At 44.9% G+C, this 14,191-nt stretch overlaps 2 long non-coding RNA genes across 2 annotated transcripts; one reads left to right on the forward strand and one right to left on the reverse strand.

Moving 5' to 3' along the window:
* Positions 1 to 3,118: 3,118 nt before the first annotated feature.
* LOC136538704 (uncharacterized) lies at positions 3,119 to 4,943 on the reverse strand. Its single transcript, XR_010779435.1, has 4 exons — positions 4,886 to 4,943; positions 4,706 to 4,787; positions 3,421 to 3,572; positions 3,119 to 3,164 (listed from the first exon to the last, which is right to left on the reverse strand). It is a non-coding gene; the product is annotated as an uncharacterized lncRNA (long non-coding RNA).
* Positions 4,944 to 10,878: 5,935 nt separating this feature from the next.
* LOC136538705 (uncharacterized) lies at positions 10,879 to 12,831 on the forward strand. The gene is made up of 2 exons (XR_010779436.1): positions 10,879 to 11,763; positions 12,270 to 12,831. It is a non-coding gene; the product is annotated as an uncharacterized lncRNA (long non-coding RNA).
* Positions 12,832 to 14,191: the final 1,360 nt, after the last annotated feature.

Genomic DNA, 14,191 nt, shown 5'->3' on the forward strand with positions numbered 1-14,191 from the left:
TTCAAAACGAGAAAGCGTACACGGGGAAATACGCTAAGGACGGTGGGTTTTATTACATAAAAACAGAGGGGCTCTTTAGCATATTCACCCGCGAAGGGGTATCGTCCAACCAGGGCCTTTGATCACGCGATGGACGGCTGGGATTAAATCAGAGGAGAGAGAAGAAAGGGGGGCCGGCGGGGAACAGTGCAGCCGCGGTGGCTCTCCATGGCCAGCGGCGTGGAGCACTCCGGCGAGCACGGTATGGGGGCCACGGTCCACGGTTCGATGAACTGAGAGCACCGGGTGAGAGAGGGGGTTCTCGCGAACACGTCCAGGCCGAGAAAGCGGCCGGAGGGGAAGGCCGAGGCGGCGGTCACCATGGACGGCAGCCAAGAGCTTTCGACGCTCGTGGCTATGGCGCTAGAAGCCACCAAACACAAATTAAACGGCATGGGGAGGTAGAGGGGAGCATGGGGGTCTCACCACAGGGAAGAAAGGGGTCGGAGACGGCTCGGGGAAGGCGGGTCACGACGGTTCCGAGCTCGGTGGAGGGCAGGGCTTCTCCGTGTGACGGTTGCGGCCTCCGATGCGTGAGCGAGGGCGAAACTGGAGCGGGGAGCGGGAGAGGGACGCGCGGGGGCTCGTCTTCGCTTAAAAAGAGGCCGGGGCGCGGGGAGGGGGGCGCTCCCACGACGCGCGTGGAGCGGGCACGGTTGCAGCTGCGGCTTGACCGGGAGCTACGGTTGTGGGAGGAAGGTGGGGGAGCTGACAGGCGGGGCCGGGAGTCAGCGGCTAGGCGTGGCGGTTGCTGGGGTGCTGGGCCGGCTGCGGCGCTGGGCCGCGCAGGACGTTGCGGAGCGCAAGGGGAAAACCGAGCTGGGCCAGCGGGCCGGCGGGAGTGGGAGCTGGGCTGCGCGGCTGCTCGGGCTGAAAACAGAGGAGGGGAGGAAAGGAAGGAATTTTCCTTTTTCTTTTTCCAAACAAATTTTCCAAAAGCATTTTAAATTCAAATTTCAATTAGATTTTGAATTCATTTGGACTTTGAATCAAAACCATTCATCACAAAAATAAATATGCAGCAGTATGTATGCATCACTTGTAGCTAATCTTATATTTGATTTTAGTTTTATAAAAATTATTACTTTCCTATGTTTGAATGCTCACATAAATGCTTTAGATAAATTAATTTAGCTATTCTTGGAATAATGCAAATTTTAGGGTGTTACATGGATGACTTTACTTTAAAGGTAGAGGTAGTATGACAATGAGAAGAGAAGAGAAGAGAAGAGAAGAGGAGAGGAGAGTAGTGCTACCAAAGAAAACGACATATGGAAACCCCATGTGTTTAGTGGAAGTGTAAAAATCCTATAGAAAAACATATTTACAAGTTCCCTAGAAATTTTAAATGGTGCACATTCATAGTTGATCTATATATGTCTATGATAGATGCAAACTCAATTTAGAAAAATCATATGAAAATGATAAAATTTGTGTGCATATATATGCACTACAAGAACGAGCTTGGGTCTCAACTTCTGTATGCAAGTACTCCATGCGTTCTAAATTATAAGTCGATTTGACATTTTTGATACATCGTCCATTTTGCTATGCATCTAGGATATATGCATCCTTTTCACTTTCCTTGTGCAAAAAATGCATCCTTTCATTTTTTTTCCCAAAAACTCCTGAGTGTATTTTTTGGCAGGGTTTTTATGTTTCCACTAAAGAGGTGGTTTGTATTGAATATGTTTTGCAGTTTACTATACAGATTATGCAGAGGGGAATAGAAGAGGAATGAATGAGCAGTGCCCCATCCCATTGCAGCCCCAAGGGGCGAGCATGTAACGTCGTCTTTGACTCTTTGGTGTTCCTTCACGTATTAGTAGGAGACTACAAAGAGTGCAGAGCGAGAACTGGCTTTTGGTTGACTTTGATTAAATTCGCGGTTTATTTGTTGGTTCTAAACGCATAAACAATTGTTTCTCTAAACAAAGAAGAAAGAAGAAGAAAAAAAGATAGGAATAATGCTCGATCAGGCGTCTGTATCCATACTACACTGCTAGCTTACGCCATGTTCGCTTGACTTATAAGCCGTACTTTTTTTAGACAACAAACAATATTTTTCTCTCACAACAAATCAGCCAACGGTACTTTCAGTCATGGCTTATCAGTAAAGCGAACAGGGCATTACTTGATTGACAGCACCCACCCTAGCTACAATGGATAAATAAATACCTGATGATTTAATATTACATGGATTGGATACGATCATACGAGTAATATGGATTAGCAAGCTAGTACGGTTCAAGGAACGCTTGAGTGCGTACGAAACCAACAGCCTGCCAGAACCAGAATATATGACAGCTAACGTTAGTTTACCTAAAGCCCTGACTATAAAACCTGTTATTGAGACCGAGTAGAGTGCCCGGCCGGGCAAGCTGATACGGACAAAATTGTCCACGTGTGCCGTGCCGTGCCATGCCACACCACTCTGCTGGCTGCACATCATCAGTACGTCTCTTCTTTCTTGCCATCGCTTTGGTCTTTGCTCTCTTTCACGTCTCTCTCTATCTCTGTCCCCAGATACTCACCATGTCGACAGGTAGTGCACATCGCAACATGAAAGATGGGTGCAAATTAAATGCCACTAGTGGAAGGGGCGCGCCCTTGCACGCCGTATCAGTCGGTTAATGATTAGTAATAGAGAACATGAACCAGGAAAAAAACATGTTTCATCTAGGGATGGGAAAATGATTAGCAACTGCAGCCAATCAAAAGCCGAATCATTTCCTATTTAGCATAGTTTTGTACTCCATCTGAAACAACCGATAATAGGCTTATTAGAGACAAGATAACCAAAGGTAGTAATAAATACATGGGATATTCCTCCAAAGTTGCTTTACAGCATTGACTGACAAGATTTTATATTTAGATAGAGACGATGGACCTATACATTATCGGTATCTAGAACAAGCACTATTTGGGCATAGTGCAGGCAAAGGCCCATAGGCAGGTAGCCGAAGTAGCTGTGCTTGTATCACCTAGCAGTGTATTGGTTCTGCAGCTGGAACACCTTGAAGACAAAAGAGGTCAACCAAAAAATAATCTGCAGAGAGAAGTCATACCTTTAGCAAGACGAGATAACAAAGGAAACGCAAGGTAAGTCATGTATCTTCGGAGAGCTGCAATCAGCACAATTTTGAAGGATGAGGCCTCTAAGCACATGAGAATAATCCAGAGATACTATATGTACGGGTTGGCGAGCAATAAAGACCATTCCAAACCAATTGCACAATAGTACAGGTCGAGGGATAAGGATAAAATACGACATGTATATAGTTTCCAATTGAACATTGAGAAATCTGAGCACTGTGATTACACCAATGGAAGGCATGTTGTAGACAGCAGCAAGAGTATTGGAGTAGCTTTTTCAAGTACCTGCAGGCAGACAGTGAGGACGTATGCATTGCGTGCATCGAGGGCGCCCCAGGAGGCAGGGCTGGAGGCCCGGCAGCATTGTCATCGCTGTAGAACTGATTCTTAGGACAGCGTCGTGTATCCAATCTAACCTCGTCGACCTCTGATCCCCTCTGCAAAGTATTAGCACAATAGCACATGACATCAGCAAATCAAGAAAATGGTACATGTCACACAGTAAGTAAGAAAAGTAAATGTGGTAATAAACTTATCGTCAGCACGAAACCATGTAAACACAGGGAGGAAACAAAAATCATCAGGTTCCAACTGACCAAAAATGTGTAACCTTGTAGGCCCTATAAATGGATCTTAATAGTTTAATTGATATGAAAAAATAGTTTAAATGGATTTGATTAGACAGTGGGGCTTCCAGCTTTCAAAAAGTTTGAGGCACATAGCAAGAAGCCTCACCGCAGTCCAGGGGCAACGCCTCCAGACCTATATGAAAATAGGTAAGATATGAGCATTTTGCTATTATGATCCGAAAACAAAGACCTTCCATCGATCTCATACTAATGAGGAGTTGTTCATGTTTGGAAGCAGGAATATCACAGCATCCATGATCCATCAGTTTATAACCAAAATGAGCTTGCATTGCATCTCTGTCTAGTTAATGTGTAAGATACCCTTATTTATAAATATCACAGCCTCAATGCACATGATAAAAAAATATTTTAGCCTCAAGTAACAACATGAAAATAGTCATAAGCAGCAACCTTTTGCCATAGCTGACCCCTTCATATCCAAAGGAGAATTTGCAGTGGATACTTTGAAGTCTATGGTGGAAAACGCATATTAATGTCACAGGCGTAGATTTAGTGAAGAAAGCATAAGCCTAAACCAGCAAAATAATTAAGCAACAAATAAAATGGTTTCTTTAAAGCACATGTACTTTAATGTCAAAGACGATCTGATTGAAAAAGCTGGTTACTCTAAATTGATCTGCGGAAATGTCAAGCAAATGAGGTTTTCCAAAAAAAAAAGTTTGCAGAGGAATTGAAATTACCAAGATAACCTTTTAGGCCATCTAGAATTTGTCAGGATCCAAATGACCAAAATGTGTAACCTTTTAGGCACTACAAATGGATCCTTAATAGTTTAATCGGTACAAAAAATAGACTCAATAGATTTGGTTAGACATTTAGGAGACGATAGCTTTCATACATAGCACTGGAGCAACATAAAGGATAGACCAACACATCAGTGCTCAGTTGTATGTATAGGAGGAAAAGAAAATCACTCGTACCTTGTACGCTTCTAGTCTGAATTGCGAATCTTCTGAATTCTATTTTTCATTGGGAACATGACGTGCTCCCTTCGGTATCAAGCTGTAGAAAAGCATACATGTTTTGATGTCGATTACTATAGAAACCATAGATGAAGATCATTCAAGGGACAATGCCAAAAAAGGGGGGAAACAAAATACCTGGGACACCCTTTAACACTATGGCCATCAGTGACTATATCTGGAATCAAGCTGCAGCAAATCATACATGTTTTGATGTCTGATGTCGATTACTATAGCAAAACAAAAATTTAAAATAAAGGATGTGAGATTAATGTCACTATAATAAAGGAATGCCAACTAATAAAAATGGAATTAATTCTGCACAGAACTCAGACCAGTCAAATCACATGTCTAGACAAGGTACAGTAAAGTATATATTATTGAACCAAAATTGAGGAGCATGCTAGATTCTTGCCGCTAGGAATAAATGGAAACATGCACATGTAAAAACCTGGGATCTATCATCGGTATGCAGGCAATGAGTCGAACATCAAATGTACAATTAGAACCATATACATGATAATAGGGCAATATATCAGCCAGAGGACTCCCCTAGTTATCCTGCTATTAAAGGCACTTGTTATCACCAAAGAAGAATGGAAACTGACCAAAAATGTGTAACCTTGTAGGCCCTATAAATGGATCTTAATAGTTTAATTGATATGAAAAAATAGTTTAAATGGATTTGATTAGACAGTGGGGCTTCCAGCTTTCAAAAAGTTTGAGGCACATAGCAAGAAGCCTCACCGCAGTCCAGGGGCAACGCCTCTAGACCTATATGAAAATAGGTAAGATATGAGCATTTTGCTATTATGATCCGAAAACAAAGACCTTCCATCGATCTCATACTAACGAGGAGTTGTTCATGTTTGTAAGCAGGAATATCACAGCATCCATGATCCATCAGTCTATAACCAAAATGAGCTTGCATTGCATCTCTGTCTAGTTAATGTGTAAGATACCCTTATTTATAAATATCACAGCCTCAATGCACATGATAAAAAAATATTTTAGCCTCAAGTAACAACATGAAAATAGTCATAAGCAGCAACCTTTTGCCATAGCTGACCCCTTCATATCCAAAGGAGAATTTGCAGTGGATACTTTGAAGTCTATGGTGGAAAACGCATATTAATGTCACAGGCGTAGATTTAGTGAAGAAAGCATAAGCCTAAACCAGCAAAATAATTAAGCAACAAATAAAATGGTTTCTTTAAAGCACATGTACTTTAATGTCAAAGACGATCTGATTGAAAAAGCTGGTTACTCTAAATTGATCTGCGGAAATGTCAAGCAAATGAGGTTTTCCAAAAAAAAAAGTTTGCAGAGGAATTGAAATTACCAAGATAACCTTTTAGGCCATCTAGAATTTGTCAGGATCCAAATGACCAAAATGTGTAACCTTTTAGGCACTACAAATGGATCCTTAATAGTTTAATTGGTACAAAAAATAGACTCGATAGATTTGGTTAGACATTTAGGAGACGATAGCTTTCATACATAGCACTGGAGCAACATAGAGGATAGACCAACACATCAGTGCTCAGTTGTATGTATAGGAGGAAAAGAAAATCGCTCGTACCTTGTACGCTTCTAGTCTGAATTGCGAATCTTCTGAATTCTATTTTTCATTGGGAACATGACGTGCTCCCTTCGGTATCAAGCTGCAGAAAAGCATACATGTTTTGATGTCGATTACTATAGAAACCATAGATGAAGATCAGTCAAGGGACAATGCCAAAAAAGGGGGGAAACAAAATACCTGGGACACCCTTTAACACTATGGCCATCAATGACTATATCTGGAATCAAGCTGCAGCAAAGCATACATGTTTTGATGTCGATGTCGATTACTATAGCAAAACAAAAGTTTAAAATAAAGGATGTGAGATTAATGTCACTATAATAAAGGAATGCCAACTAATAAAAATGGAATTAATTCTGCACAGAACTCAGACCAGTCAAATCACATGTCTAGACAAGGTACAGTAAAGTATATATTATTGAACCAAAATTGAGGAGCATGCTAGATTCTTGCCGCTAGGAATAAATGGAAATATGCACATGTAAAAACCTGGGATCTATCATCGGTATGCAGGCAATGAGTCGAACATCAAATGTACAATTAGAACCATATACATGATAATAGGGCAATATATCAGCCAGAGGACTCCCCTAGTTATCCTGCTATTAAAGGCACTTGTTATCACCAAAGAAGAACGGAAAAGTGTATATGTTAGAATCTGGAATTTATTCAGGCTATAACAATATCATCAATTGTCTATCCCTCATACATATATTTCAATCTCAGTTTCCACTAACTATCTTAACAATCTGTAAACCCTTTCAGTGTATATCCATCCTCTACATCCCTTCAGTATATATCCATTGCCATTAGAAAGTATCTGTAATCTAATCCGAAGAAAATTGGTCGGAACACAAATATCACATTATTCTGTTAGTCAACCGCCTGGTAGGCATCTTTAGATTATTGCTTTGTGACTCACCAATATTATGCAGGAGCACCTCTCCATGTTGAGCAAGCAGGGACAAAGAGGCAGAAGTCTCAGGACCGCCGATACCTGAAACAGCAGAAGCGAAATATGGCGCAATAACAGCAACAACACAGCAAGCATGCATCGAAGGAAGGCAACAAATCTGGTGCTCGTAGAGGAACCCTATGGAGCAGTAGGAAGTAAGCTGAAATCAACACTGAGAAACAAAAAACGAAAACCAAATCAGAAGAAGTAGATAGGTAGGGTTTCATGGAGGAGCAAAGCACATGCTCGTCGGCGGGAGGAGGCGTTGAGGAGCCCGCGCAGAGGATGGGGGAGAGGGAAGGGGCCGTCGGGCACCACCCGCGCCGGCCGAGAACCCACAGGGGGCGCCGCCGCGCCGCGGTCGCCACCGCGCTGGCGCCTGCCGCCGTGTCGACCGGGAAGGGGAGAGAGAGAGGGGAAGGGGAGGGAGAAACGAAGGTAAGAGGCAGACGAGGGAGTGCTAAGGAGGGGGGGCGGGGGGGGGGGGGGGGGGGAGGACGCCGCCGCCGCCTCCCGCTTGCGCCGCCGCCCTGTCCGCGCCCGCGTCGGAGAGAGTCGGGGAGAGCGAGAGAGCGTGAAGAGGAGAGAGAGGAGGGGGCGACAAGCTGGATGGGGAAGCGGAAGCTAGGGTATATATTTGGTTCTATGGATTCAGAAGAGAAGCGGGAAAGCAGAGGAGAAGCGGGAGAAGCCAAGGAGAAGCGCGAGAAGCCGCTCCCGGCGAAATCAGCTCCAAGCGATCTGGGCCGTTGGATGGAAGATCTGACGGAGGAGAAAAAATTGGGTGACGTGGCTGGTTGTTCTGGCCGGAAGGTCCACGGGTACGTTTGAGCAGATCTGGTCCATCGAACCCGAGATCCAACGGTAGACAATATTTTGGGTGACGTGGACGGTGTCTCCTTCTTGGAGTCAATGCGGCCTTGTTTGGGTTAATTCCCAACATACATATATATATATTGTCATGAAAGATGGGTGCAAATGCCATTCCCAGAATCCATATAATGCGCGCGCCACCTCAATAAAAACCATTCTGAAAAAAATAATAAACACATAATTAAACGGTTATACGGGGTCACATAGACTTATTCCAAAGTTACTCATTTGGAGGGAGAGAGAGAGAGAGACAACAAAAGTCACAATTAAACCAAGCATTTGAGAAACTGCACTGTAGGGGATCAAATTATGTAATCTTGGTTGGCAATGCACCGAGACACATTCCATTCCATCCCCTCGTCCCAATCCCATGGATTCGCTTCGAGGCCAAACGGAACCATAGACTGATTATGAGCCGTCCATCTGTTAAGCAAAAGCAAAAGCAAATGCAAATGTATATATATAAATAAATAATCTGGAGCTACATTCCCATCCCCATGATAATGCCTGCATATGACTCCTTTTTTCCCTGGGTGGAAAGGCAAACTGGAGGAAAGCGAGAAGACAAGGCATGCAAGACAATCGGCCTGTTCGGGAGACCGTAAACGATCGTGGATTATTTACTGCTGGCTGGTTTGGTGTGAGAGAAAAACACTATTCCTGGCTGGAAATTTATGATCATTTACGAGCAAGCGAACAGGCTGAATAATGTCAACTCTCTTGCTCTCTGTGCTATTTGTCTATCATCACCACCTACTACTACTAGTAGTAGTGAAAGCGAAGTGGCAGCCAGCCCCAGAAGAAGCTGCAAGAGAGGACGGAGGCGGCAAGGCAAGGCATCTGTCACGCATCTCAAATAGATGGCCATGCCACATAAATTAAAAGTCACGTCACGTTGCGCCTTGACTACTGCAACAAACAAAAAATGAAAAAGAAAAAAATTCACGACGCTGACAAAGCGATGCAAGATGATCCCGAGGTTATTACAAATAATTAAACAAGGAAAAGATGATCCACAAGAACAATTATTAGCCCTCGATGGAACAAGGGGACATCGCGGGAGGAGGAGAAGGACAAGGTTCCCCCTCCACCTCCATGCTGCAAACGGAGGTTCCTCCACAACAGACACGATACAAACGGCATCGATGATTCGCATTCCCACCAGTGGCAACCAGAATGAGGCCCTATTTTAAAGTTTGGTACGGGCTCCCGATTTATGCTCGTGAAGATCAAGATGCTGTGTATACAAGGCATCTTAATTTTGGAGTCCTATTTGGTCGAATATTAGTACGCGTTGTCGTTGTACTAGAGACTTGAAAGACGAGATTTCATTGCCTTTCCATAGGGTGCTTAATCACTGGTTTTTGTAGAACAAATCGGGAGCAATGGAAATTTCGAGGTTGCGCCGTCCAGACATAAATCAGGAGCCAGTGCGAGGTTTCGGCGTTATGACGGCATCAGCCGCTAGCCCGCTACCGATGTGCGCCAGGAACTAATTAGGCCAGGTTACAGATAATGGGCCACTAATTGCCCATTAGGCCCAGACAGGAAAATATATATAAAATGCATAGTTAAAACCTGAGATGGAGCCCCGCTAAACGCAGATTTCGCACCGGGGTTTTTTCTCATTTTCTTGCAGCCTGGGGCGCGGATATTTCACAATGGCCAATCACGTTTGGTGTCTCATGGTCTTCAACTACCTCGCAGCCTCGTGTGTGTCTTTTGGTATATAGGTGTAGTAGGCTTAGCTTGTGTGCGCGAGTGTGGTGTGTGATGTGAGTTTGTGCGCAAGCTCACATCGTGTACTTGAAGTATCGAGGCATCAGAAAAAATTTACGCCCCCTCAACACCATCTCGTAAAAACTAAATTTTGCTGGTATAAAGAGTATCTCCAGCAGCTATCCCCATTGCTCTTCGAACCGTGCTAATCAGCGGACAACCACTGGTGGAGAATCCAACGAACGCTCCGACAGCATGTCGGCTTCACCTCTAGGAGGCGTGTCCGCACTTCTTTTTTTGGCAGACATACTGAAGGGTGCGGTGCAGTTCACCAATTTCTCTTTCTCTTTTTGATATATGATGATCGATGGGCCATTATCTTTGAGCGTGTTATTTCTTTTTACTTTCTACCTAATCATTCGGGAGAATAGAAAAAAAGGAGGAATTCCTTATGTGCCATAAAAAAAAGATCGCAATGCAAGACAAACATCAACCTAATGCAAGGAACCATGCAAGAAAAATGTGATTAAATGATGGAAATAAGAGACACAACACTATGCCATAAAAGTAATATTGCACAAGCACTGAATCATCCTTGCATAGTAGCTTTGGCTGCTGCTTTGAATCGAGCACAATAAAAACCTGACGATGGTCGTACCGAGCTCCTGTCCCTGCACTACTGTCGGCCGCTGTTGTTGGAATGAAGAAGTTATAGCAGCCAAGCACGGGAAAAATTTGGACAGCTAAAAAAATCACACGAACTGGACACGGATGAAGGACAATTATCAGCTGTGACCACCTGCTTTAGAAGGCAAAGAGAGACAGAGCAGAGAGCGACCTGGACACGGATCAAGGGCAATTGTAGAAACGCCAAAATCATCTTATAATTAGAATGGAGGGAGTGTTACGAGCAAGAAATAGTGTATTGTTTTATAGTTGAGCCTCGGTATGGGCGTATTTGGGTGTATTTGATTGGGTGGCTAACTCCTAACCTGACTTTCTAGAGCTAATTTTGACCTATTTAGTTGCCTAGAAATAGGTTAGAGTCTGTCTAGGGCTGGCCATTCGTATCCCTTTAGACTGGTCAGGGTTTGAACGTCCAAATCGGTCGTTCTCCTGGAGCCAGGCCCAGGCCAGCCCTCCTGCTCGTTCCCCTCACCGCCCTGGTTCGTTCCGCACCGCAGCCGCACCTCCCCGCCCCTGCTCGAGCTCGTGTGCGGCGCACGCACGCCATGGCCGCCGCCGTCCTCTTCCTTCGCTAGAGCTCGAGCTCCTCGCCGGATCTACGTCGGGCCCTCCTCCATGTCGAGTGGGACCTACTAGAAGAGGAGGAGGACGTCCTTGTCGCCGTCGTCGGAGGCCATGGAGCTCCTCGCCAGAGATGCGCTCCACCTCCTCGCTCGAGCTCCTCCACTGCCGTACTCGAACCGCCGGAGCTGCTGGGTGGTGGTGGTTGCCGTTGCCATGGCCGCCGTCGTTCTCCAGCGCGAGCACGGCATGGGCACCTCGCTGGCCTCGCAAATTCCGAGCGCGCCGAGGACCTCGATGTGGAGGCGGTCCTTGAGGCCGAGGAAGAGGAGGCCGCAGCCCCAGAGCGCGCCCACCGCCGTGCTCTCCATCCTGCGCTCCGGATGTCGTGCCCATCGTCGAGCAGCAGCGCCCGCGTCGTGGTCCTGCGTGCTCGCTCATCTGCGTGCCCCTGCGTGCTCTCTATCCTGGACGAAATGAAGCAGGGGAGGGATGTGGAGAATCATGGTGCCGGGATGGGTATGGAGACGGCGCCGGAGGTGGCATTGGCGCTGGCGGCACCGGCGGGGAAGAAGTTGAGGGAAGCTGCTGTTCGTCAGAATGCCCATCACTTGTTTGACAAAATACGTCAAAGAGGTAACCTTACAAACTGAGAAGACGTGACTGTATCAAAACAAACTATGGAACCAAAAACACCCTAACCCTAGGGCTAGCCTGGCTAACCTAGCACATACAACCAAACAACAATGGATTAGTTTAATGGGAGCATGCTAAGGCTATCCAGGCTAAGATTCTAGCCAGGCTAGAAGTTAGCCAGAAAACCAAACACACCATTTGGGTCTCAGCCTGGTTGTGCGCTCCGATCCTGACATGTGTGTGCCGCTCGATATGGTTATAAGCCAACCTAGCCGCCTCTGTGAACTGGGAACTTGTAACCAACTCTACCCTGTTTGATCCTCGAATTGTATTCATTCTAATAATTATAAGGCTCAGATTAATTAAGCTAATATATTTATGTACGAAATATATTTGTATATTATTGTTGGTCATACAAAGAAGATACTTACATGTTACATTTCTATTATGGGAAAACGAGTTGAAGAGTGTGCTAATATGTTTCTCTCCATTATTTCTACCTCCAGTTTGCTATTCTTCCCCAATTTCCGGTCCAGCTTAGAAGAACCGAGGCTGGCTCCACTCCACTGATCAATGATTCAAGGATGTCCTGCAGCGTGTTTAAGACTTTAAGCTACTAGAAGAAGGTAGAAGGTGATCAGTTAGAGACAACAACGGGATTATATAGTAGAATATAGGTAACTGTTGACACGTGATCACGTGGGCGTGGACGGGTGTACCCCGGCGTACGACAAGGCGTTGCCCGACATTAGCAGGCGATGCGTGCGCCTTTGTCGCATGGATACCAAAGTGAAAGGCAGCCATGGCGGTTGGTCGGTTCGGTGTTCCGTTGGTTTGGTTAACTATACGCATCCACGCGCAGGAGGGAGAGTGATGCGAGGCCAATATGTCGTACGTGTGCCGGCATGACGGTCTGAGGCCTCGTTTAGTTTGACGAAATTTGTGAATTTGACTACTATAGCATTTTTATTTTTATTTGACAATTAGTGTTCAATCATGGACTAATTAGGCTCAAAACATTCGTCTCGCGATTTTCAACCAAATTGTGCAATTAGTTTTTTTCGTCTACATTTAATGCTTCATGCATGTATCGCAAGATTCAATGTGATGACTACTTTAGCACTTTTTAGGAAAAATTTTTGGAACTAAATATGGCCCGAATAAGAAAGGATTGCGGCCCACAGTGAACACGAGTTGCAACTGCTCTGCCCTCCTGATCAATTGCAAAGGGGCATCGGCCGAGCAGGAAAGAAGACGAGACGGAAGGATAGAATGGCCACAGAACACGTGATTATTGTCGGACTATCACTGTCGATTATTTCGTAACCATTCGATCGTGGCTTTAAGTGATATGATATTAGAATATGTAATGATTGGTGGGCAAGAACTGTCGATTTATGGCTACAACCGGTAGTAATAATTAATGTACTATCAGTGACGGTTCATGGCTACAACCGATGGTGATAGTCAGATTCGTGCTTGAACCGCCAATAATGATAGGCTATTTTAGACAAAAAGATTATAACTTTTCATATGAGGTTGTATCCAGTGGCGGATCCAAAGGGGGGCTGGGGGGGCTCCAGCCCCCCCTAATTTCTTGATTTCAATGCTAATTACTGTAGCAAAAGCTTGATTTCACCGTTAAATCTTCGTGCAAATCAACATCTCTGTTGTTTTAGCCCCCCCTTATCCCGCATCCCACATCCGCCACTGGTTGTATCAAGATAAATATTATATCAAAATTATAGAGTTGGAAGAGATCTAAAACTTTGAAGTTATCAACTTTTTAATTTGAATAGTTTTTGTAACACCCTAAAATTTGCATTATTTTAAAATAGAAGAAAATAAATTAATTAATTATGCATTTTGTGAGCATTTAAATTTGGGAAAATAATAACTTTGTTAAAACTAAAATCGAATATAGGTTTACATACATGTGTGTGCATCCATGCTGCTGCATATTTATTTTGTGATGCTTTGGTTTGGTTGGAGTTTGTAAAAGAATTTGAATTTGAGTTTAAATTAGATTTGAAATTGTGTTAAGAAAATAAAAAATGAGTTTTATTTTTCTTTTCACCCTCCCTTGCTTTCGGCCTGTTGGCCCAGCTCCCGCTCGGCCTGGCTCCCCGCGCGGCCTGCCCTCTCTCCCATTTCGGCCCGCCCCGCAGGCCTAGTTCTCCCGCGCCCCACGGCCCAGCATGCAAGTCGCGCAGGCCGTATTCCTGGCCTAGCCAAAGGCCTGCGCAGCTGCCTCCACACTCCCTCTCTCTCGCTGACATCGCGGCCCGCGCCTCCTACCCCGCTGACAGCCCGGGCCCGCTCGTCAGACGCGACTCCTTCCTTCGCTCGTGTCCGAGCCGGACACTAACAGCTCGTGTCCGTGCCGTCTACGCCGCTTGGCGTGCTGTCCACGCACGCCCCACCCTTA

This window comes from Miscanthus floridulus, chromosome 2, assembly GCF_019320115.1.
Source record: "Miscanthus floridulus cultivar M001 chromosome 2, ASM1932011v1, whole genome shotgun sequence".
Classification (NCBI taxonomy): Eukaryota; Viridiplantae; Streptophyta; class Magnoliopsida; order Poales; family Poaceae; genus Miscanthus; species Miscanthus floridulus.